Source organism: Paramormyrops kingsleyae, chromosome 23 (genome assembly GCF_048594095.1).
Source record: "Paramormyrops kingsleyae isolate MSU_618 chromosome 23, PKINGS_0.4, whole genome shotgun sequence".
In the NCBI taxonomy this organism is placed as follows: Eukaryota; Metazoa; Chordata; class Actinopteri; order Osteoglossiformes; family Mormyridae; genus Paramormyrops; species Paramormyrops kingsleyae.
In genome coordinates, this window is record NC_132819.1 from 7,693,682 (window position 1) to 7,720,198 (window position 26,517).

Sequence of the window (26,517 nt, forward strand, 5' to 3'; positions counted from 1 at the left end):
CTATGAAGGACCACTTAGAAAGTATTCAGATTTATTTTTTTTTTCCTCATTCTGGCTTGCAAACCAAATACAGCGAGTTGTCAATCTCAGATAAGGACATCATTAACTGAGAGCAAGGGCAGAGATGAAACACAACATGTAAGGCAGAAATGTCTGAAAGGTCTGCGAGATTTTTATGCTTTCAGATAAAATGGTTTTGCAAGTTTCGTTTGGTACAGTAGCTTCGGGAAGGGCTAATCACTTATGTCCCAAATCCTTGTTAAGGGCTCAGTTAATGCACAAAAGTGTAATCTGCATAAACTGCATAAATATTGAACTCAGCTGATGTTAATCTGCATAGCACAGTCCTGTGAAGTGCACAGTATGATCTAGCACACAATGTTCAACAACCAGTTGTTGAAATTTAGCAATTAGCAACCAAGCCACCTGCAGCCTGTGAACCTGCTTTTTGAAACTTTTTTTTACACTAATAGAGTGTGAGAATGAAACTTTTCTTTTTACACTAATAGAGTGTGAGAATATTGAGATCTTCAGGACACAAGACACTCCTGGAAACATCCACTCTTTTTCTTGTTGTTTCAGCTTGGTTTAATTTGGGAATCGATGAGATTACTTGATGTGTTTTTTGTGTGTACATATTTACATACATACTGTATGTGGTTACATCATCAAAAATACATGTTTCATCCATTACTCTGGAAGCCTGTATAAGTTAAACAACTGTATAAGGCTCCAAGCTCCGTTTTCTATCGTCACGGTCTTTAGGGATGGTGTTACGGCAGGGTATGCAGGTGTCCTGTGCATTTTTTCTCTGTATGGGAAGTAAATTGCTGATTGGATTGTTCATCTTCATAATTCTTTCTGTTATGAGGAGAAAATGGATTTCTGGGAATTTTATTCATCTGCTATGTCCAAGCCGTCTGTTCCATTCATTTGATATAATGAATCAGAGAAATTGAAAACAAACAAAACTCAAATGAAGGCAGCTGATTATTCTGCAGTGATAACAAGCCGTAGCCAAACCCTTGTTTTATGCAGACAATCGATTCCTTCCCAGGTTGTCAATCAAATGCTCGTCCTCGCTGTTGGCACGGCCTTGGAACAACAGTGGAATTCATAACGAATGGCCGAATCTCCCTGTGACCAGGGAGGAGCCAGAACCTCTCCAAGAATGCGGGATTTGTAGCCACAGTCAACACTACTTTGCAACAACTGTATGGTCTAAAGTATGTGGACGACCCGATTTAATTAGAGGAATCGCCTAATTTAGCCACACCCATTGCTGACATGAGTATACTGTATAATTAAGCACAGCCTCCTGCAACAAACATTAGCAGCTGAATGGGTGGCCTTAAAGGAAATGTTATTGACTTTCCACTTGGCATCATCAGAGGATGCCGTCTTTCCAACAAGTCGATTTCCCACATTCCTGCCCTGCTAGAGCCGACCTTGGTCAACCGAAAGTGAAGTGACTGTGAAGGTCAGAACATGGGGGAGCAAGTTCGGCCGTGATGTGGTCGGGTCACACGAGCTCACAGACAGGGACCTGATCACCCAACATCAATACCCAACCTGAATGGCAGCGAGTCCCACCAGCAATGTTCCAACATCTGATAGACAGTCGTCCAAGACGAATAGAGGCCATTATAGCAGCAATAGGCCAGCCAACTGCATATTAATACCCTTAGTTTCAGAATGAGATGTTGGTCAAGCTGGTGCCCACATACTTTTGGTCATATAGTATATATTTTGATCCTTATTGAACTGCTTTGTTAATACAATTAGCTAAAGCATAGTAACTTTTTGTTAAGGCTTTACGCAACAGTAGTTATTTGCTGTAAAAGTTCAGATGAATTTTTGGCACCTGTCAGATTCCTGTGAGTTCAGCCAGTCAGGGCAGGATGGAGATCTCTGGGGAGCCTTGGCTGTTTAGCCAACCGGGCCCCTGAATTTGGCCCTAGGGTACAGCCTACACATTTATCCTGTCGGCCAGCCATGTCCCACTTGCTGATCCAGACCTTGATTCCATGCATTTCCTGCTCTGAGGGAGCTCATCAGCCTTTATCATAAAAGCTGGTTCATACTTCTCTACACAAGCACAACACTCGCGTATCCACTCTGCGAATGCGTACACGAAAACGTTCGTAGTTCTGCGGTCAAGCCACATACTTCACACATGCACACAATGTGTTGTATTTATATATTTTTTTAATAATAACAAAAGGAATTATTATTCTGAGATTCCCTGCACATGTACCATAGCAGTGAGGTTTGTGTCAATTTGTCTATGTTTTACAAATTCAGAGACTCACAGGGTCGCCAAATTCGGGCAGCTGGCTGGCGTGAGATTTTCAATTCGAGACAAGTCTGCACACACATGCACACACAGTTTCATGTATGTACCAGTTTTATTACCTTGTGAACAGTCTGTAGGGTTTGCAAACTACCCCAACGCTCGTCAATGACATCCTTGTTTGTATTTAAAGTGGGCGCAAGCTAATGGATCGTGCACAGTGTGTCCAGAGCTGCGCATACACAGCTGCGCAGACTCAAATTCGGAGTGCATGCACACGTCTGCTAGTACACGTGTGGAGATGTATGAACCAGCCTTAAGGGGTGTCCCACCCTTGACTTGCCAAGGACAGAGAGGCATTTTGCAGAGATAAAATGCAGCCCCTGCCCCTACACACAAATCTCCGCTTGAAACCAGCATACAGGGTAGTGATAAAGAGTGTTACTCACTGTTGGAGGCAAACTGTTAGGCACTGTATCGTTGGATAGAACCACACCACTCAGAAGGTGATGCTGTTGAAAGAGTTTATTCTCTGTGCAAGAAACTGAGATGTGTTTAACCTGTTGCCCTCTTGTGGCACTCTTGTAAATCATCACGATATTTTAGTAATTTTCTCCTGGAATGTAAACCCTTTTCTCATGATCTGCAATTAAGTAAGAATTGACTTTCTGAAAGTGCATTTGTCTTGAATTATGAGGTGCAGTTTTATTAAATTGACAAATGCCCCTAATGTTTAATGCAATGTCTGTTTTCTTTTCCTTTTTATACATATTAATAAGATTATTTTACGCAAGTAAAACCTGATACTTCTCATTTCTGTGTAAAAGCTTTAGGGTTGGCTGAAATAAAGCTGAATTTATCTGAAAGACAGACTGTTAAATGAACCTTAGAGGTCCTGGCCTCTGTTTACCATAGTTTAATGGAAGGGGTTTGTCCAGGGAAGTTAGAATAGTGATACTCACAACCAAGGCTGCAATTTTAAATATTTATGTATCTGGGTGTTTTACTGGAGCTATTCAAGAAAATGGCCTCATTCAAGGAAACTTCAGCAGGACCCAAGTTGGTGTCTGTAGTCCTTAAGATACTGAATGCCCTGATCAGTGGGCTCCAGACAACTTGCAAGGGTCTTGATCAGGGGTGCGACATCAATCTGCTGGCCCAGGGATTTGAGCCAGCAACCTTCCGATCATGGACATAGAATCCTAACCTGGGCCGCAACCCACCCTATTCGCTTACGAAAGGTGCCAAGAGGCGCTCTAACAAACCAAGAATGTGAATACAATCTCAGCAGGAAGCTCAGCGCTTCATGAATATTTTACATTAATTGCATAAAATCTGTGTGCCTTATTGTACCACAGAAGCATTCTAGGTAATTACCCAGGAAATATACAGGCCTCTCGTAACATAAGGAAAGGACTGTTACTGATAGAAGAGAATAAATACCTATTTAGCGCCAGTCAGACCTGCAGAAGCACAGTAAGCACAAATATAAAAGGCAGGGAAAGAGGACAGGGAAATGTGTGCTCCTGCCCCCACACTGTATCCGTGTATTTCAGCTGCATTTCTCTTTTTTGTTCGCACTTAGACAGAAGAGTTCTGTGAGGTTTGGGTCAGCCCTAAGCTGGCATGCAGCTTAGCAGGAGGTGGAGTGGAAACACAGGGCCAAATCTGGCAGTGAGGACCCAAGTTGGCCTGGCCTCTTGCCCTGCATACACATAGACAGCCAGGCAGAGATGGACAGGGAGAGAGACAAAGAGAGACAGACAGGCAGAGAGAGACAGACAGGCAGAGACAGAGATAGACAGATAAGCATGAGACAGATAAACGGGCAGGCAGAGACAGACAGAAAGACAGGCAGGGAGAGAGACAGATAGGTGGATGGCTATTACTTTGTAGACTTTCTCATATGCCTGTGACACAACCTGACTTTCTCAGATGACAGTGACACAAGGATTAAGGGACTGTTCAGGGTTCAGTGGACTATGATGGGAAGGGGTGGGGGGAGACGTTAGCTGTCCATACCTCTACACTTTCATCTTCCAACCCAAGGCGAATCGAGGATTTAAGATGGGGAACATACGAAGGGCAATCATCATACAGAGGGGCCAACCTTATCATTAGCTAATCGGTGAGTGACAGGTAGAGTTGGATGTCTAGAGACCGGTTTTGGTCTCGAGACCACTTTTACGTAGTCATGGTCTTGTCACAGTCTCGACGGTTTTGGTCTTGGTCTTGTCTTGGTCTCGGATCCCTCGTTCTTGTCTTGGTCTCACTGTCTTGGTCTTGCTGTCTCAGATCGACATAGTGGTCGGGAGATTTGGAGCGGAAAGTATCCATGACACACAACGTAACGTTCGATAATGCAACATTATTATTATTTCGCCTTTCGCGCCCTTCAAATGCAACTAATTAATGATATACATGCATTTTGTTGTGATTCAGACATTGGTGCTCATCCAATCAAAATACGCGTTATATGCGCAAAATAAGTGTAGCGCTAGTTAAACGTTAGATCCAGCATCACAGGCTATAAGATGTTGCAATCTTTAGTTTTCCTGAAGTGCAATCAACTACTATTTTAAAATGTGAACAGTTTTCTCTCTCCCTCCTCTCTGAAAATATGCCTATTAACAGTGATGCTCTTGTTCTCTCTCTCTCTCTCTGTTTTAGTATTTTATCCAACTGTATTAGTTTATCAATCTGTTATTTGTCCATAATGTCTGTGTTCTATTGTTCTTGCCCTACTGAACAACAGGCTTGATATCCTTGGCAGTGTGTTGTAATCACATGCCACTGCAGACATCAAGATGTCAGAATCTTTTAAGAACTTGTCCTTATTTTTATTAATGCACAATTTGATTTGCAGTTTGCATTTGATTCATGTGACGTGTGCACATGTCTTTATATTGTTTGATTACAGTATTTTACTTAAAATGGTGTTGACTAAATAAATCCAATGTGACCATTGGATTTCAAATAACATCTGCATATCACATTGTGTTGACTTAACAGGCCTAATCCATTTCAGGGAAGTTGATATCATACAGTGTCATTTGGCTAGTACTACTACAATGGGACATGATGCAATTTCAAGTTTATAATTGTGTGTCTTCAATTTGATGTTACAATTTCTTCTAACTCCCCATTCATTTTAGAATTCAATTTAAAGTTTTACTCATTGTTTTTAAAGCTTTAAATGGGCAGGGCCCTGCTTACATTACTGACCTCCTCCAGCCGTATTCAGCCCCACGGTCTCTTAGGTCCTCCAACACAGGACTCTTACATGTGCCACGGTCACGTCTTAAGCAGAAGGGTGATAGGGCCTTTGCTGTGGCTGCTCCTCGCCTTTGGAACCAGCTACCCACAGATATTAGATGTGCCCCCTCTATTGCCATCTTTAAATCTAGATTAAAAACTCACCTCTATTCACAGGCTTTTCTATAACCGTGATTCTCTTATTTCTGGTATCCTAATGTGTCTATTTTTGTTAGATAAGATCTGCTTCTTATAATATGCAATTATTATTATTTTATTATTATTATTTACTTTTATTTACTTTTTATTATTTTATCATTGATGTACAGCACTTTGGTCAGCAATAGCTGTGTTTAAATGTGCTTTATAAATAAATTTTACTTACTTACTTACTTTCTACAAATTAAGTACAATTGAAATCAGTTACATATTCCCCATTCTTTAGACAGTTGTTGGAGGGGTTAGCTGTTTTGTCAGATGACTTTGGGACCAGTCAGTACCCGTCATGTCAGTCCTCAACACCACACAAAAGTTAAGGGAGTCTTTTTTTTTCGGTCTCGGTCTTGGTCTTGTCTCGACTCTGTCTTGGTCTGTCTTGGACTTAGTCTTGGTCTTGTCTTGGTCTCGATACCCTCTGGTCTTGGTAGTGTCTTGGTCTTGGTTTAGGCGGTCTTGACTACAAGTCTAGTGACAGGGGAGGGGGGCACTCAGGGGGCCAGCTGGGGTCAGTGCCCCTGTGACATACATGTATAGGTATGCCCTCGGTCCTAATGTAGTGTGACTGACATCTTCTCACTCATTTGTCTGTCTCAAACTCACACTTACAGATGATCGCAATTCAGCTGTTTCACATTGCTGCACAAGCAAACAGATACACGTATACCTGCATGGCACTCGCTCCACACATGTAACGGCACACGCGCACACACACACATGCACACACGCACACACACACGCATGCACACACACGCATGCACACACACACAATCACTGAAAAACCCTGCTCCCATCTCCATGACCTGACATATACAGCATAAACAGCCACATCCTTCGACATCAAACCCCTTCAAGATGCTGAAGAACCATCGACCACAGCTGTACTTTGCTGCCCGATCGTGTATATCGGCGAGGCACAGATAAGTCGGAGAGTGTAAAAGAACGGATCGGCACAGGATGAGAGCAGAAGCACCTACCAGCCACCGTCAAAAAGGTATATCACCAGCAACTTCTGCTGCCAGAGATACGCTGTGTCTTGAGGAGGGTAACTTATTCCATGACATACAGACATGTGCAGGAATATAATATTTGCTATTAGCCAACTGGCTAGTAAAGAGCTGAAAAAAATCATCAAGAAAAGAGGTGGTGCTTGAGAATCAAGTGATGCGTTAAATCTAGTTTTTTTTTTATTTCTGTTTGATCTAGCTTGCCAGGGTCAACACTAATTGTTAGCTCTGGAAAATGCAGAATCTAATACTGGATACTGATTCATCAGGCCCTTAAATTTGATTGGCTAGACTGAACAAGACTGAAACTGGCCAAGAAGAACATGCACATGTTATCTCCCCAGGTCTGTGTGCCTGTGCCGAGAGATGAACACACAATGTAATGTGGGTTTTTGCTGCATGCAATTTCGTGGTTTAGCTACTGGGCTAGCGCTCAGTTTTTCGTACTTGCCCTGTGTCTGAATTACTCGCCTCAGGTGCGTGGGTAAGCTTCACTTCCGGCCCTGGATATGTAGCTCCAAAACCAAATCCTTGCTACTGGCTGTAACTTTTTGTGTTTCTTTGTATTTTCGCTAAAAGCCTGGGGCCTGTTGAGGTTTCTGACCAAAGCGGGAAGCAAAGGGGGTGTGGTTTTAACCGTCCAACCACTGTGATAAATGGATCAGTCTGTAGGGACTCAATGAAACTCATATTGATTTAACTCAGGCCCCATTGGATTGTGTAGTACTTAGTGTGTAAATAGAGCCGTTTCAACTGTAAATGAAGCCTAAAGTCACTGGTGAGAATGCCGCAGTGTTTCTGTAGCTACTGAATGGCTGGATTAAGGTTCTCTCTGCATCTGCAATCAATGACAGGGCTGCTGAGGCCATTATCGCTAAAAACTGGGTGAAGAAGCTGTATTCATTTCGTATTTCTCTCATATCGGTCATGCTGCTTTATTGATTCTTTATATAATTTTGGAGTACTTTAGCAGTCATTTTGGAGGTGGGCAAAATATACACAGAATTCAAATAAATTGTCACTTTATTTGCCTGGTTTTAACAAATAGGCTGTTAAGTAGCTTCATGTAAGGTTATGATGAGAGGAAGACATTAATGAACTAAAGTTTTTAAAAAGTAGCATATATTGTATATAATGGAAAATGGATAGATGGATGGATGGATGGATGCTTACAGGAAGTGAGTACCGGCAAATATTCGGCACAAAAAAAGGAATAGTACACTCTTACTTAATGTATTAATTAACCAGAAACTAAGTGTTAGTTACGTACTGCTCCCCTGTTCATTCATCATTAATCAATCATAACGGTTCATGCATTTCATGCAGTTACTATGTTTGTTCATGATTTGTACATGAGTAGTAATTGAGATACTAAGTTGTTTGTGCCCCTCAAGTAAAGTGTTACTGATTGTTCAGATGAATTAAGTATGAAAGTAGCGTGGTCAGATTAATATGGAAAATGCACGTCCCAGTACTCCTGAGTGAGGAACCATAGCGCGACTTATGGAAATGTGCCAGTCCGTCGGGATCGGAGAAGAAAGAGGAATCAGACGATGGCATGGCAGAAGTGGGAACTGTCTGACACCTCGTGTTGGGAAAGAGGGAGGTGTCACCCCTCACCTGTGACAGGTGTCACCGTGGTACCCACCATGAGAGAGCCTGTCATCTTCCACATAATCGTCTGTCACCTCGACACACCAGCAGCACCAGAACTAGATCCAGGAATCCCATAATGGTGTTGCATCACCTAGCATCAAGTAATTGGTTTAATTAGGCATTCTTGCTCTCCAGCACAGTGGAGAAATTATTTTGCATGGTGCCAATTTATATATCTGAAATCAGATTATTATCATTAATTCTGTTACCCAAGTTTATTCCTGGGGACAACATAATTAAAGAGCAAAGACTCAAATCTGAGTAAAGGTTGCTGTTTTATTTATCATGCATGATTCTTTAATGTGTGTGTATATATATATATATATATATATATATATATATATATATATATAGTGCAACCTTCCCAAAATACCAAAGCACTTAAAAAAGAATCAAATAAGTGTCACTGAAATACAATACATTCAGGTAACAATAATAAAAAATAATACGTAAAAGTCAGAAGACTACGGAGGAAAGGGGGAAAAACATTCCATAGTTTGGTAGAGAAGGAAAACAATCTCTACGTGTGCAGGGTCTCCTGGCTGTGCAGCCCCCCCCCCCCCCCCGGGTATGATAATGTCACACAGGTCACGGAAAGCTGTCATCTGCCGTGCCAGAATGCTGTCTGTGGGTCATGTCTCTGTCCTGCCTATCGCTGCAGACCAGGCCTCGACCTCCTGCTCGCTGGCAGCTCCACATGTGGTTTGCTAAATCCCAGGGCGTGCGGGCTTGTGAAGCGGAGAGGGACACACAGATCAATACCAGTCCCGGATAATTCGTTTAACTCAGGTGTTTTAACAGCCAGGCTCTCAGTTTCAGAATCCTGTACATCACAGCAGTCCTGCTGCAGGACAGCGCCTCCCAAAGCCTTCATAGTGCTGCGATCATCGCATCATCAAAGAGGAACAATTTAATATGGTGGTCCTCAGACAGATCGGGTCTCTGGGCTACGCCCTGATGCCTTACAGTTTGAACAATGACCCTGCAGATGCTGATACATGACCAACAAAGACAAAAGAGCAGCCTGTGCAGTGAGCTCTTGGGAGTTTCATTTACACAAAAATGCTCTGAGGGCAGAATGAAAAAAATATTGTTTCAGTGAGTTAACCAATCAGATTGTAGAGGAGGCTGGTCCAAGCAACTAGAGGAGGTGGGACCAAGACATCTGATTAGTTGGTCAGACATCTGACCAAGATCTGATTGGTTATCTCTCAGAACCAACTTTTCGTTTTGCCCTCAGAACATCTTTGCGTAACTCCCATGAGCTTGCAGTTGACCAAGATCTGATTGGTTATCTCTCAGAACCAACTTTTTGTTTTGCCCTCAGAACATCTTTGCGTAACTCCCATGAGCTTGCAGTTACACCCGCAGCCTTAGGCTAGGCTAAAGTAATAGGTCTTCCGGCTGGATTTAGACTCTGAGACTGCAGGGTATCCCTCAGCTTTGCTGGCAGACGTCCATAGGCCAGGGGCCCTGTGGCTAACGGCTTTACTGCCAACACTCATTTTATTTATGTGAGGCATTGCAAAAAGGCCTGTATTCCATGTATGTATTTAAAGTGTACATTTTTGCTCATAGACAAGCAGAGGGCTGACCTTTTAGTGTTTAGGAACATTTAGTACAATCCTGCTCATGAGTTCTCTTAAACAATTACATCAGTCTGAAAAGATTACCCAAGAGTCACTCCATTAGTAATTAACCATATTCTTTTATAAATACTTCAGATGGATTCATACAAAGGTTAAAAAACAGTCCTTCTGGAGGCTCAACAAAAGTATTGCTATGAATTTTTATTTTTATTTATTATTAATACTTTTAAAGCTCTGACTAGTTCATTATTAGTTGTTATATTTATTGCAATTTATTATTTCTTTTTTTTATGGTCATAAGCACTTTTGCATAATCCAGTAAATGCTGTGTTTTATTATTTGAAAGTGAGTTTTGTCTGAACCTGTCACAATAAATCTGGCCTCAGATATCCCAATCAGAAGGCAGCTTCAGAAGCTGGGGGAATTGCATTGAGATGTTGACATATTCAGTTACTCGCTGCAGAGGTCGTCCATCAACTAACTAACAACTAACGATGCTGGTCACTGAAGCAATGACCTAAAATGAACACCTTGGACAGAACGGCTGATACGCGGCTCAGCATTGCAGACAGCAGGGTGGGGGAATAGTGGCATCAAGCTGAAGTGGAGGTTTGGGCCCACAAGGTTTCGAGAGCTGTGGAGAACTGAGCTAAAGAAGGCAGGTCTGATCCTGTGTTCCAGGGGTCCGAATCTAGTCACCCTTAACAGGGGAACTGACCAAAAATGAAATTTATGATCAGCATACAATGATCAGCGTATGATCAGCGTTCCTTCCAGAAACTCCAAGATAAGATAAGATAAGATGAGATGAGATGAGATGAGAAATAAAAGATAGTACTCTATTCATTCCAAGGGAATTCACTATGCAAGGACATACCTCTCACCATGCAAAAGTGAACAGCAAACAGAGCGTAAAAATACCAAACAGAAATAACGCAGAATAATATAGTACAATATGAAACAAAGAACAATGTATAAAAGGCAAGGATAAAGAGGAGATGTATGTATGAAGGCAACAAAATACAGGACACTATATACAAAGTCTGTGAGAGCTGAGAAGTTGTGACAACCAGAAGGTTTTAAAGTGGCAGTCGCCACGGCGTCGACCGTGAGATACTAACAGCCCTCATAACACTTATTGGAAATCTGAGGTATCTTTTTGGTTTCCTTTCTGTGTCACGTAAATGGGTGTGTAAGTGCCAGGCTGTCATGCCGCATCACACAGTGCATGTGAAAGGAAAATTAATTTTACCACGCGTCTTACTCGTGCCTGGGGACAAGATCATGTCCAACGCCCTCCCCCCCAGCCCCCCCCCCCAGCACCTTGTAAGGCATTGTGTTTCAAAACACCACTAAAAGAGCGGATTCAACCACTTTCTGCATTATATGGAGGGACTGTAAAATTGGATTCAACCAATATGTCAAGGAAATTTAAGTTTTTTAAAAAAATAACAAGCTGGTTCGTGATTCACAAATACTATATAAAGTTTTCACAAAGGTTGATTTTTGACAAATTATTCATTATATTTCAAAGTGGGAGGGCCCTTTTGATCTGGACAATCATCCCCCTCCCCCGGTCAGTGGGCGTGCCCCTCACTGTAAAGAGGCTTTGCTTTAAAGACTTTCATATTGCTCAGTTGTTGAGCTCGCTTTGAGAATCATTGTAAACTAAAGTACCAAGTGTTGAACCACCCAGTTATATATCTCATTTGGAAAGGTGTGACTCGGAATGAAGGGAAAACAATGAAGGCATATAGGTGAAAGCTCTTCCCATAACCATGAAGACGGTGCAGGGATGCTGTTTATCAGTTGGTGCAGCCCTGCTAGCAGGAAGATTCATTGCCTCACTTCCTGCCAGTGGCGAGCAATCAATAACAACCGTAGGTTATACATTGGCGATCACATGACTAGCCCCAAGAGCCATTACACGGCAGCAGAGAGGCCTAATTAATTAATTTCTCTGAGTTATCACTCAGAGGAAAGGTGTTAAATTCCCCTTGGAAGAATTCTGCTCCGCAGACATGTGGTTGACACTCAAAAGGACACAAAGTCTCATTTTATTTATTTGACATTCTTTTTCCCCTTTTAAAAGGCACGACTGGGAATGTACTGTACTGCGTAAAATGCAGGGCCTTGGCCGACGTGATATGGGCTTGCAGAAGCACTATACATGCAACTCCATGTGTGCGACTCTATTCGCTTTAAGATGAAAGGGAAGGTATCAGTGTCTCTGCCTAGTGACGTATTGATCGATTCTGACTCAAACAGGAGTTGGGGGGAAGGCGGGAGGGGGGACTCCCACATTGCATTGCAGTGAGAGGGAGCAGAACCACGAGAGAGAAACACAAGGTCTTTTGTTTAAAGGTTACATCGAAATGAATCCATGGCACTCCATCGACACCACGGTGACACAAAGTTCTCCAAAGAGCAGCTCATTACTTGGGTCACTGGTCTGAAAATGGGAACGCTTCTTCCACAATGGCAGTACATCACTATGAAGAGGCGCATCACGGACTACAGCCTAAGCATCGCACGCAACGCTCTCTGACGAGGGACCCCCTTTTCATCCCTATAATATCTAAGAACACACCAGAGCATTTTCTGTTTACATGTCTGTTTGTTTCCTTTTGTTTCTTGAAACCATGATGTATAACAGTGATGAGCTACAAGGACAAATGCTTTGTTTGAACCCATAAATGGCCTATGGTGATAATTATGACTTTAGCTTCCAGACACTGACCTCTGGCTTGCTCTCTGGGAGCTTTGGGCAGGGATATTTGTAAAGTGCTTTGACACAATGTAATGTTGTGAGAATGCACTATACAAATAAAATGAATTCAGTTCAATGTAATTGAATATTACACTATACAAAATTGAGACACAATAAATCACAAGAGTAAGAAAATATAGTCATGTGCAAAAATCTCATCAACATTTTAGTTGTCATACAGGCATTACAATCAGAATCTATCCCAGAAGTTTATCCCATCAGATTTTGTGGATCAGATAATCACCCAAATTCATTGATGGCTGGACCTGCAGTAAATATTTTGAAACTACAGAGAACAGTTGTAGTTTCGCACCCAAACAGTAGGCCCTGATTCTGAGCTACCTACCACAGGAAATAATTTTATTAGCTCTCTTCATAATCTTGCATAAATATATTGTCTGATAATTTGTCTTTGAAAAATGTGATTTTTTTTCATCTCAGCCCCATTCTTTGGTCAAAGAGGAGATTTATTTGATATTATATCAGAGAATTATTTGGTATTATATCATTCAAATTCGGTTTCAAGGGAACTCCTTGTGTGTTAGGTGACAGAACTGAACACAGTACACAGATTCCCCACAGTTCTCATGAACAAATTAGTTTCAACAGGAAAGTATTGACGTTTAGAGTTTTTAAATACTGAGACATAAAAGAGCAGAAGTAGAGAGGAAGATCCTTCCAGCCAAAATGTCAACAATGGAAAAGGTTTTTTTCTTGACATCTGCAGAGTACATTAATACCATTAATTACCTCACCTCTAAATTGTTTTATTGAAGTTATAATCTGGCTGGGAGATCCTTTAATCAGGTGTTTGAGTTTCAGTTAGGTGCAAATATAAATGTAGACTACAGAAGGCAATGGACTGCAGCTATTGAGTGCAGAAGCGGATCTTACAGTAAGCCCTAAGATAGCACATAAAGTAAAGTGGGACTCTGCAGGGTACCTGAGCTCAACGAATGCCCAGGGTTTCCAGAAGCTGCTTAATGGTTTCAATATACAGGGACTGCAAAATGGACCGGGGGGAGGGAGAGGGATTACTATGTCGGAACGTATTGAACCAGAACGCATTTGTGGCTTTCCATGTTATTCCATGATGTGTGCTTCTGGCTTGACAGAGGACCCTCGCCGAGCTGACTAGCTGACCCAATCCACCAAAACCTTAAAACTACCTGCCTAATATTGTGCAGGTCCCCCTTGTGCTGCCCAAACAGTTCTGACCCATCAAGGCATGGACTCCACAAGACCTCCACAAGACTCCACAAGGTGTCTTGTGGCGTCTGGCTCCAAGACATTAGCTGAAGATCCAGTAAGTTGAGAGGTGCGGCCACCCTAGTTTGGACTTGCACGTCACAGATGCTCGATCAGTTGGAGATCTGGGGAAATTGGAGACCAAGTCAACACCTTGAACTCTTTACTATGTTTCCCAAACCATTCCTGAACATTTTTTGCAGTATGGCAGGGCACATTATCCTGCTGAAAGAGGCCATTGACATCAGGGAAAACCAGTGCCATGAACGGTGTTTAGATAGGTCATACATATCAGAGTAGCACCCACATGAATGCCAGGACCCAAGGTTTCTCAGCTGAACATTGCCCAGACCATCACACTGCCTTCTTCCCATAGTGCATCCTGGTGCCATCTGCTCTCCAGGAATACCAACCATGCACACACACTTAATTAGTTGAATAACTTTCAGAGGTACTGACAGAGGCAGACATTTTCAGATGTCCAGAAATTCTCGACCAAGATTTTGTTTCAACCAAGCAGTTACATACTCTGTGACTGTGACCTTATTTTACTCAGCTGTTTGGTTGAAACAAAATCTGGTCTGGATTTATACTCTCTGAACCTGAAATGTCAGCCTCTGGCTATTAATCAACCAATGAAGGTGTGCTAGAGGTAGAGTTAACAAATACATGGATATATTGGATGGTAGCTGAAAATGGCTAAGCTAGCACATTCCTACAGACATATAATCGTAGTGTTCCACAAACATAAACATAATTTAAGCATGATTTTCCTCGGCAGCCTAAGATTTTAGTGCAGTACTGTATTTGACAGACTCTTGTCTAGACTGTCTAGTCAGACCTTGACATAACAGCGTATTAAACAAAGGTCATAAAAGGTGCCATGTGTAATGTGGATTTATAAAGTACAGTCTGAGATTTTAGTGATGTACATAAAAACAATGGATGCGTATGAATATAAAGAAAATCATAAGGAATTGGTAGAAGTTACACCAAAAATGTGGAGTAAAATCAATGCAGAATTTGTGAGATGCTAAACACCAAAATGAATACAATGGACTGAATGAACTGCACTCATTTATTATTTTTCTGGGTCCCACTTTACAATAAGGCTCCCTTTTACCACTTGTAAATGGTAGTAACTCATTAATAAAGAGAAAACTGTGTTATTTGTTTTGTAACTTGTTTGTAAATTATTAATAGACAATTTTTAAGTGTTACAACCTAATTAATAACCAGATTATAAAGCATTCATAAACTCTTTATATGGGTAGCCTTATTGTAAAGTGGCACTATCTGATATTCTTCTAAACCTTCATTACAGTACAAATATGCCATCTTATCTTCAGCACCCCAAGCATAAATTCAATTTTAGTTAAATAGTAAAAATGGATCATGAAAATATTTATATTGCCCTTTATTTGTAATTTAATTCAATTTAATTTGCAGTTTCACAGGGAGGCTACTATGCCAGACAGTCCTATATTTATAGACAGAAAAGTGTCTCGATGTTTAATCTATTGTCGGCAGCAATGTTTCCCAACCCAGTCCATAGGGACCTACAGACAGCCCACATTTTGGGAGGGAGCAAAAACGTAGACTGTCTGCAGGTCCTTGAGGACCGGATTGGGAAACACTGGTCTCCAGTAGATTGTTAGTAGATTACCAGATGTGTTTTGCCTATACCAGCTTTGGTAACCTGCAAGTTAAAAATGAATCCTTAATCTGAAAATGTCTAACGTCTTCTTTGTGGGAAAGATGATACAGATCAAATCTGTCTTTTTGACCCACAGATGTTTAGATGATTGACATTTCATAAGTTTCTGTTGTCATGAGTGTTTCCACCAAATTAAATGTTTTCCCCCTTTTAAAACATGGTTCATTCACCCAAGGACTTGCAAGGTCATCGCTGAAGCCCAGTCAGGGATTAAGCCATCTACACAGAATACATTGTGCATGTGTTCCTCGAATAAAGCAGCCCTTTCAAGTGCAGATAACCGTCATATATTAATTTCAAAATGCCTTCCTTCCTGTCCTCCTTCCATTCTGACCTTTCAGATATAAGAGCCACAAATGGACCAAAAGACATCTGAAGACCAGCAGCCTCTTATGGGCTCTGTAGCGTGCAAAGTAGATTCTTGGGGATGCAGCCTCATTTGCCTCAGCTGGAATCTGCTATGCGACGCTGAGAGAGGCGTGGGAGGGCAGGTGGGTGGGGGGGCGGGCGATTCACAAGCATGAGTCAGGGGTATGTCGCAATGTGGGCCCTTAGATGGCCAGTGCCAGAATCACAATATGGTACGAGGGGGCGTGTCTGCTCTGAAGCTCAGTCAAAGGAAGAAGCAGGAATTTGCAGACTCTCTGACTAGCGGGGGCTCAAAGCCTTTGACGCATGCATGGCAACCGAACTGGGGGGGTGGGCTAGTGCTCAGGTCCTCCTAGTGACCCCCCCCCCCCCCGTAATAAATACTCACGTAACCTAGTTACTACATTGTGAATGGACTATTTTACATTAATGTTTATATCTTTATGTTAATATATTTTTCTGTTAATTTATGAAATTTATATTCATCTGATCTGTGCTAGATCATTGTACACATCTTGGAAACCAATAATGTTGCTTTTCTGAAGGGCGAGATGGACACAGAATTTTCACTGGCGTGAGGTAACCACGGCCAGTCAGTCACTGTTACAGCCGCCCAGTGTTCGGTGTGTTTGCTGCCCCCTACAGGTGAGCCCGTTCAGCCTGCTTTGCACTACAGGATTTGAAGTGGACATTTGATAGCTGGGATATAATGCAGTTTGCAGTGTAAATACATGGAATGGAGAGCTCAACATGAGGGTGAGGCAGATTAATCTGCCATCTACAGCAGAGAAGCACAAATCATTAATACCCAGGTTAGTACTCTGGCTGATTGTGAGGGTCACTCTCACAGAATAAGGATTCTGTGTGCTGGCAGTGGAAACCTGGCCCTGCCTGGGGTTGTGCCTCTCGTTTCCTTGCATCTTTGCTTTGCTGCAGTCTTTTTGCCATCAGATGAGGACAGCATGAGTGAGTCACCATAGTGAACAGAAGGTTGTAGGTTCTTATATGCGTCTCAGCACTTTACTGGTGCAATTATAACTTGACAGTAAGGTTTCAGAGGAGACTGTGTAACAATACTCAGTTGATGAAGCTACATTTCAAGTATTTGTAATGTAATGTTTTTTGATTGTCATGGTTATAGCATTTAATTTTAATGTAAGACTGATGTTACATTGGGGGAAATTGGTCTTCAGTTTACTAGTAAAACACAGCAAATATAAATTAGACATGGTGGTGCGCATATATCCCAGTACAAATCCACAATACAAATATGCCTTCATTTTGTTTAAAATGTCAGTTTTTTGTCTCTTCCCAGAGTCACCTCCGTAGTAAAGATGGACTTTGCACGTACAGTGAAGCGTTTGGACCCCGGGCAGCAACCCTGCCCCTACGCCTCAGGCCGGCATCAGCTGCTGAGCCCAACCCTGACCGGAAGGCGACTCGGCACCTGTGACCTAGTGTGAAGATGGATGGAGCAGATGCAGAAAGGGCATTTGTATTAGACCTTGTTTGTCGTTGTTACTCTGAGAGCCGGCATGAAGGGATGGGCTGGGCTTTGGCTTGAACCGCTGAGACGTAGTGCCACTGTGGGACCATGAAGCCCACTTGGGACCATCTGACACCTGACTACTGCCAGTGCTGATCGCTCACTGTATAACGGCACCCAGGAAGGAACCAGCCCTCAGTGCATCGGCCACAGGTTAGCTCAGGGGGGGGGCAGTCTTAGCCGCAAAGGGCCGGTTGTGTGCAGGTGTTTGGGGTAACCTTTGGGTCAGCTGTTCAAACCCAGGTGTAAGGACTCTTCAGCCAATCAATCCTCTAATTAGTAATTAATCTAATTAGGGAGCTGCAGCAAAAACCTGCATAGGCACTCGCATATCCTTTCTGGATAAGATTGTCCCCCCCCCCCCCAGGGTTAGCTGGTCCTCCAAACACATTTACCGTTATGTGAATATTTCGAATCATTTCATTTCAAAGCAGATATGTTTAAACCATTTATTATTTATGAGGTGCTGATTTTATGGATTTTTTTAAAGATGCTATTTAGTTTTATTTACTAAGTTATTGATTATAAGGATGTTTTCGCTCGTTGTACTAATGTCTGCCCTTAAGCTCCTGCAGAACACCGAACCCAGTGGGTGCTATAAACAAGTTTCGCTCCCCAGTGGAAGGTTACTGGGAATGATTTTACACATGACCTTTGGCAGCTCCATTCCCACAGACTGGTCCTCTTTCAGCAACACATGGCAATCTGTGTGCACCGTGACCCCAGGTGGGAGTGAATCGCATATATATATCAAAAAATTAAAGAAATAAAATAAATCAATGTTAGAAACTCACCAGCCTTGCCATCTGTGCCCTTTAGCAACCTTCACCATGTAGCAAAAACCGATCTTCCTTCCAGACTGGATGTTAAATATATTAGCATATTAGCAAATATTAGCATTTCAGCTAAGGAACTGACAAGCAGCACCACAAATCTATGCATGTTTTTTCTTCGTTGGTTCCCTGTGATATCTGAGCTATTTTCTAGCTGGGTGAGACTAGATCTGCAGGTCTGCAGTGTGCATCAGTGTTTCAGAGAATGTCACTTCCAGCAGACAATAACCTACACATCAGATGAAATGCCCTGGCGGCTTCTTTGCATTTCAATCATGTTGAATTTAACATGTCTTTGTATGTGGTCATAATAACATTCTGACTTAACTGTTATCTCCGCTGAAGATCCATTTCCAATAGCAATAATCTGGCTTAAGGAATTCTCGTAGTGTATTGTTTTGATATTGTTATCGTTACATGTTGCTCAAAATTGTCAGAACATACGTCTTTTAAAAATATACAGTGAAAATGCATGTATGTTCTAATTCAGGGGCGTGGCCATAGGGGAACTGGCCCCAGCTGAAAGCTGATTGGCCCCCAGAATGCCTCTTACTCTGTCACTCACCGATTCAAGACTCTTCATTGGTTAATATTAAGGTTGACCCCTTGGGTGCTTCAGTTCCAGGAGTTCCTTGTATCTCACTACCCCATCTGTCTTCATCTCCATCTCCATCTTGGGGTATGTGGCTGCCTGTCCTGCTCTGACACTGCCCCCTTTGCCTTTTTTAAAAAAATTTATTTCCTCAACCTCAGTGGTTGCGAGTCATTTTGCAAGTTATAGCCCATCTCGCCTGTAACCTCTCTTCCCCGCTTGGATGGCTGTGTGACAAATTGCCGACGGGGGGGGCACTGTTGGTTTCCATGTGAGCTCAGGTCAGATTAAATGGCTCCTCTGAATAATCACCCCCTCCCCTGCATCCCGGAAGCCCCCGCAAAGGCTAACTGTGCTTCTTATTACCCAGCCTCGTTATATAACTTGGGACAGTTCCGCGGGCCGAGGGCAAAGATACCATTGGGGGCTGTCTCCCCCATACCCCAAAAAGTGGTCTGCAGAGCGAGCTTTCAGCTCTGTTTCGCCTGAGCTATGGGCAGCGGGTGACGTACCAAAGAAAGAGGTCATGGTTTCACCTCAGCTGACAAGATGGTCTTTTCATGGATGCTGTAATCCACAGAACCCTGAAACATTTCATGTGCTGAATAAACACACACGGTAGAAGAAGATTCTATTGTCTGGATGTGTTACTGGGGGTTTGGTTCGAGGCTTTTGTAGAGTAAGTACCGCTGTACCCTTGGGTGAGGTGTGACCTAAATTTTGCTAGTAATATTCCAGACATGTGAATGAGCAATAATTTAGCAGATCTGGAAATGCATCTGTCAGAGTGTAATATTTCCTGATATGTCTCAAAAATGTAATGCTGACACTGCTGTCAGAATGATTTCTTTTCTTGGGAGTGAGCTGATTGTGGATGTTAGAAGATACTGGTTTGCTTTGTGTCAATTATCCTCCCAACCCTCACGTACACTCAAATTTGTTTACCTGTCATTCTCAAAATGTCACATTTACTCAAAGATTATTGATATATGATTCTTCCCTAAGACTCTAACATATAAATGTTAATTTTAAAAGCTGTTTTTAATACTTAGCAGAAGCAACATTAATTTGACTGGGTTTGCTATCCAAGTTTCAGGTTTCAAGTTTTATGATTTAAACACAATACACTGAACTTCTCTGTAGTTAAAGGCTTATCTACTCTCTTCCCGCATTGTGCTTGAAAGGGTAAAACAAAAGAGTACAAAAAGAAAAGAATAAAACTAAATAAAATGACTGCAGTTACCAAACTACCTGCAGGTGTGCATATATGAGTGACCGGTGTGTGAGTGACCGGTGTGTGAGTGACCGGTGTGTGTGTGACTGGTGTGTGTGTGACTGTGCCCTGCGATGGGTTGGCGCCCCATCCTGGGTTGTTCCCTACTTTGTGCCTGTAGTCTCCGGGATAGGCTCCAGACCCCCTTTCAACCCTCAACAGGATAGGTGGTTACAGAAAATGGATGGATGGAATGACTGACAATATTTGTATATCAGTAGTTGTGAAAAGATGCACAAGTGGCTTGTTAGCTACACTCAAAAACGTCCATCCCAAGCTTAGCAAAACACATAAAAAAAAGAAAACAGTGTAACACCTACTGCTTATTCAAGCAGTGTTACTTTGCCAGGATCGCAGACCTTCTAACATTCTGCCATTAAAGGTACATTGTATCATATGTTCCAGAAAGGATTCCATCCACATCTTTTCTTTTCAGTACATATTTATTATTAATTTTGAAACTTCTGTGGCTTGTGAATTATTAGCTCAGTAGAAAGTATAAAGAGTATTTTGTTTGGCGGGCAGAGGGACTGTGAGTACAGGAGGGGCTGCTCAGATACCTGTATATATATATGTACCTTTGACTATTAAACTCTTAACTAAAAATCTGACTGTAAGGAGAATAGAGGAGGAGAAGTCATTATTAATGTGTAAATAGGCAGCCGACAGGAACGGTATCATTCAAGCCCTTCACAACAATTAATGGCTTTGCCAATGATTCAGCCCCAGTCACATACAAAAGGCTCCGTAATGCATTTTAATTCAGCCCTCAGATTGAATAGATGGTAATTTACTTTCACAGCAATTGGATTTGAGCGTGATACCGGGGATATTATTCCCGTGTAAATGAGGAGGAGATGTGAGATCCGGACGCCGGAGCCCGCCCGCGGCCTGGCCACCTCGCCCGCCGCAGAGGCGCCGTGAACGGGCAGCGCCCACTCAGGCGGCCGTCCGTTATCGACGCAGGCACATGCAGGACGCAGTTCATGCATGAGAGCACCTATTTACACCATTGTTGTATAAATATGCAGCAATTTCCCAGCAGTCGCGACTGCCAGTGGTGAGGAATCGCTTTCCCGTCCGACACGTCGTAAAACATTCAAATCGGGTTGTTGCTCGGAAGTTAGGGTCTGAGCCTTGTGCCTCTTTTGCATTCATCCTTCACGCCTGAGTTTGGCCATTTAATGCACGCTAAGTATACTCACGTACAGCCAGCCCTAGCTGCCTGACAGTATGCAGTTGTGAAGCACAGGTGTTCTCGCAAAGACGCAGTCATTTAAATTCTGCTTAAAGCTGGGTCAGGCATGTTACAAATATGAATATTGCACTACTGATCAATTTTGAAAATTTCTGTATCTAATTACTATCACTATTTATGCACTTTTAATGGCCAGCAGAGATTGATTTGATATACAGTGCCATTTTAGGCATCTAAAGGAAATCATGTTAATGTTGGTGTATGATTTTAGGTTGGAATTCTGGAAGTAAGTCAGCTTAGTATTTCTATTTAGGTACCTCCGCATTTGTAATTATGTATTTACTGTACTTATTGTTTAATATTATTTTAGAGTGCCCTACTAAAACACAAGGCTTCTGTAGCCTAGGAGTGCAGTGGGCTATATACCATGTCAGTCTCACGCCCTACATCCCTTCCCCATTGGTCTCTCCCTCGTGTGGCTCTAATGAGCCAGACCTGTTGTCTGTTTAATCTTTAATCTCGTTAAAGCCTTTGTGTGGATCACCCCAGGTGCCTCTTGTCTGCTCGCTCACCTGCCCTGTATAAAGCGTCCTTCAGTCCTATAATCCCCAGCCCAGTCACTGATGTTGCTGCCTGCATGTGTGGTCCAGTTTGCCCTGTGTCCTTGCCTGATCCTCCCTTCCCCCTTTTGCCCCCCGTGGTCCATTTCTTTTGCCCTGCCTGTCGTTTCTTTGATAAAAACCCCTTTTGCTTTTCCTCCATACCTGCCCTCGCCTCTGCCCTCGCCCTCGATGTGGCAGTAGGTTTGTGTAAGTACCCTCCCCAATGTCCGCACAAGAACAAAATTGCCTAATTTTGCTTTTCTCAGAATGTATCCTCATTAAGCAATGCAGCTATACATTAAATAAAAATATCTCCGCAAGAAATTTTATTATTTTAGTCCTTGGTTGTATGGTACTGTAACTATTTATGGGGGTGTTTTTAGTTATGTTTTGTTAGTTCATTTTGTACAGTACAGCACTCTGGAATATTTTGATTGTTTAAATGTGCTTCAGAAATGTAAAGTAAATTGTATTACATTACATTGAATAACCTAAAGAAGAGGAAGTATTTGTGTTGGGTGGGCTTCTAATCTGGAAAGGGCCACTGTGTGTGATGGTTTTTGCTACAACTCCCTAATTATATTACTAATTAGAGACTGATTTGCTGGAGAGTCCTCACACCTGGGTTTGAACAGCTGACCTAAAGGTTACTCCAAAACCACCATACACGCCTGCCCTTTGTGGACACGTAGCGAGATGTAGTACACCTGACCTCTCATTGACCTACACATTACACTGCAGGAACTGCCTTACATAACAAAATGCTTTTCATGTCGAAGCTTTGCTTGGGTCTCCGATCACATTTAGTAAATTCATTCTCCCACTAAAAATATGTGGAATTAAATATGGCATTGCAGATAAGGATGACACAGCAGACTAGGGAAGCCTTTGGCTGCACCAGGGACTGCAACAGAGTGAGAACTGTTTTGTTTGTGTTTTTTTGGTTACAGGGAATGTTCCAGATTGTTATGTCTGCTTCGTGTCACTACTACAGATTTACTCTGCAGGCAAACATGGGTCGTGTGCCAGCTATCACCCGGCTCCTTTTCCAGTGTTTATCATGATCTGTTAGAATAGCTGATTACTGAGGCAGGCCCCTTGCACTGCTAACCAGCTAGGTTTGACGTAAGGACCACCAGAGTAGCTGTTTGTAGTTGCACTACAAACAGCAGAACGATTGAATGTGTCTCCCCACCTGTCCATCTATAAAATAAATGCTGTGTGTGGCTCAGTAGGTTAGTCTTCTGGCCTGTATTCAGAAGGTTGCTAGTTTGAGTCCTGTCCTCAGAAGAATAATTGCATCTCTGTTGCACCCTGTAACAAAGCCCTTAACCTTCCACCCCAAATTACCTTGTAAATGGTCCATAGGGTTTGCAAACTACCCTAATTCTTTTGATGTAGCTAATTTTAAATTTATAATGGAACAATATAGATTTGCAGTAAGATTTCTTGTGTGAGTATCTGAAAGCGTGAGCGTCACGGCAAATGTGTGAGAGTAGGCAACCCTGTGAACGAATAAGGGAGTAAATTCATTGAGCAACAGTATGTTCTACTGTCACAGGTTGGTGTATTTTTTAATTTTTTTTTAAAGTATTGATTATTTTGATTTAGCTGTGCCACATAGCCAAATGAAGTCACACCCGGTAGTGGATCTTGTCCTCCTATTGCCCTCCGTTACTGAATTCCTAGTTTCCACAGGAGGTCTAGTGGGAGACATTGACCTCCAAGGTGACGTCCTGTGGCACCGAACCGGAGTGGAATACATGGGTATTGTAGGCTGAAGGATGTACCCTATGATATGCACCTGTATATAAGTTCTGGTTCATATGAAGGCCTACTCTCATTTTAATTAGTGCAAGAAATATTACGGGGGGGTGTTTAACAGTCAGATGACATCAAGTCTGTCTTGTTCCTACCTGAATTCTTCATTTCTGAAGTCAATGTCAGGGGAAAGACTTTCTGCTCTTCTGAAAATTAACGTTGTCTGATGTAGTAAATTTTGGTATTTTGTCTGCGGCAAGAATAATTTGATAACTCATGCTGGAACTGAAAATGTGCCCGTTTTGAGTGCCTGCATTTGCATGTGTTCCTTTTCCTTTGCTTATAATTATGTAACATAATGCATTACGATGTTTCACTTTAAAAGCCTAGTCTGTTTGTTTGCTTTTACAAAAAAAGGGAACTGTGCACCTGACAAGATTTGTTTGAATTATGAAAAACCTTGTAGCACAAACCATTAAACGATCTTAGACATTTAAAAAGGAGTATTCTGTATCTTGTTTTTTTTTGTGTGTGCCTTGTGCACCTTTTCCTGTCTTCCGAGTGGTTTTAGAAAAACGATTTTCTCCAGGATTAATAGTTTTCTGATTCCTATAGTAAAATCATACTGTAATATCGCTGTACTTCATGATGGTTTACTAACATTTTGAATATGTAAATTAATGCAAAAAAGTGTGTTTTAATCCCCAAAATCCATGACTGTGAAGGGAGCAGAATTGTGCGAGACGGGGAACAAATCCAGCGTCCGCCTGGGCTTCCAGAAGCCCTGTGCAGAATGATGTAGGCCAAACCACTGTAGTGAATGTTGTTGAACAGAACTGTCAGATCCTGCGAGGCCCTGCACATCTGCTTACATCACTCCCCTCTAATTAGTATTCCATTTTTGAGCTTAAAAATGTAAACAGACTGACTACTATATCATAAACTGCAGTTTGTCAGTAGTTAAGGAACAGTTGCAAGGACAACCAAAATGTAATGTTTTTTTCTTTTTCCTAAATCCCTATAGCCTTTGCAAAATGACTGGTATTGCATTATTAATTAGGAGTATTAGCAGGTGCTCAGAGCCCAGGAGGTCAGTGCTCAGAGGCCCTAGAAAGGACATTCCCCTTCCTCTGTAAGGCAGCAGGGGGCGATGATTTATTGCCAGGATGAGAACGTTGCTGCAGCTCACTGTTTGGCATCTAACCTGTGTTTCCCATGGATTTTTATGGATTCCTCTGTTCATGCGGGATTGGAATTGTCTCAGGAGTGTTTGTCCACTTGATTCCTGTCGGCACTAACCTGAGGTCATTTCCTCTCATCCTAAGGTAACACACACGCTTAACTTTAAGAAGAGACATGAATTTGTTCATACACACATTGAGTGCCCACTTTATTAGGTACACCAGCTAGTACCCCCTCTTTTCTACCATTCTCCATACCCTTGTACTGAGCTGCTATTTTTGTACTTATTAGCGTTAACAAGTCCGGCCAATCTCCTCTGGCCTCGCTCATTAACGAGGTGTCTTTAGCCACTGGAATTTCGTTGCCTGGATGTTTTTGTTCATAACATCATTTTCTACACTCTATATACATTATATGCAGTGTACTGCAATCTCAGCAGGGAAGCTGTTTCTGAGACCAACAGACACACCTACGTTATTAGGTTTAGATTTTAGTTATACATTTTAATATTTTTGTTATATCTTTTACATTCTGTTGGATGAAACACTTAGGAAACAATTTCTTAGCCTTTATTGATCATGGCTTTTTACGTTACATAACATTGTTACCCGGATGTAAAATCTATATTGCTTTAAAGATACTGAGTTAAGTGTTGATTAATGTGATCTACTTCCTATTCTGTCATAACGGTGAATCTTCATCATCTCCATGGTTCCTAGTTGCTTTTAGAATAATTAATCCGGCATTGAAAAGGAAACTGTGTAGCTGTATGTCGCAGGGGTGTCTTGGGATGAGACTCCACACCCTGCCGATTTGGATCTTGAAGATGGCCAGATTCTGACAGGGATTTTGCGTTTGGGCAATTAAAGGGGGGGGGGGGGGGGGCTGGATATATGCCGGCACGTCATGTTGAGGGACAAGCCAACAACATCCATGCAGTGCACCGTAGGGCAGACAGATAGTGTCTAAACCAATCCATGTGCCAATTAAAAGTTTATTTTAATGGTCGGGGAAATTAAACCATAAATTCCATCCATCCATCTTCAAAACCACTTATCCTTCTGGGTCGCAGGGGGCCCGGAGCCTATGGGCACAAGGCAGGGAACAACCCAAGACAGTGGGCCAGCCCATCGCAGGGCACACTCTTACACACACTATTCACTCGCACATGCACACCTATGGGGAATTTAGTAACTCCCATTAGCCTCAGCATGTCTTTGGACTGTGGGGGGGGGAAACCGGAGTACCCAGAGGAAACCTCACAACGACACGGGGAGAATTGATATTTTTCTTTTCGTTCCGGACTTTTCCGAACAGGTTTCCTTTTCTTTTCTCAAATTGCTGAATTGTACAGTGACTGTTTGAAAACAGATACATTCTTTCTCCAGTGTTTCCAGCTAAATACTATCC

General features: G+C 42.2%; 1 long non-coding RNA gene across 2 annotated transcripts in view; it reads left to right on the forward strand.

The window, feature by feature from the left end:
- The window catches only part of LOC111854271 (uncharacterized), a 49,285-nt gene extending 24,860 nt beyond the window's left edge, over positions 1-24,425 (forward strand). The window contains exons 3-5 of one of the 2 annotated variants that reach the window (XR_011984993.1): positions 16,093-16,242; positions 16,766-16,932; positions 17,436-24,425. This is a non-coding gene — a long non-coding RNA (uncharacterized lncRNA). The remainder of the gene's footprint in view (positions 1-16,092; positions 16,243-16,765; positions 16,933-17,435) is intronic. The other variant, XR_011984994.1, reaches the window with a different exon arrangement.
- The last annotated feature ends 2,092 nt before the right edge of the window (positions 24,426-26,517 follow it).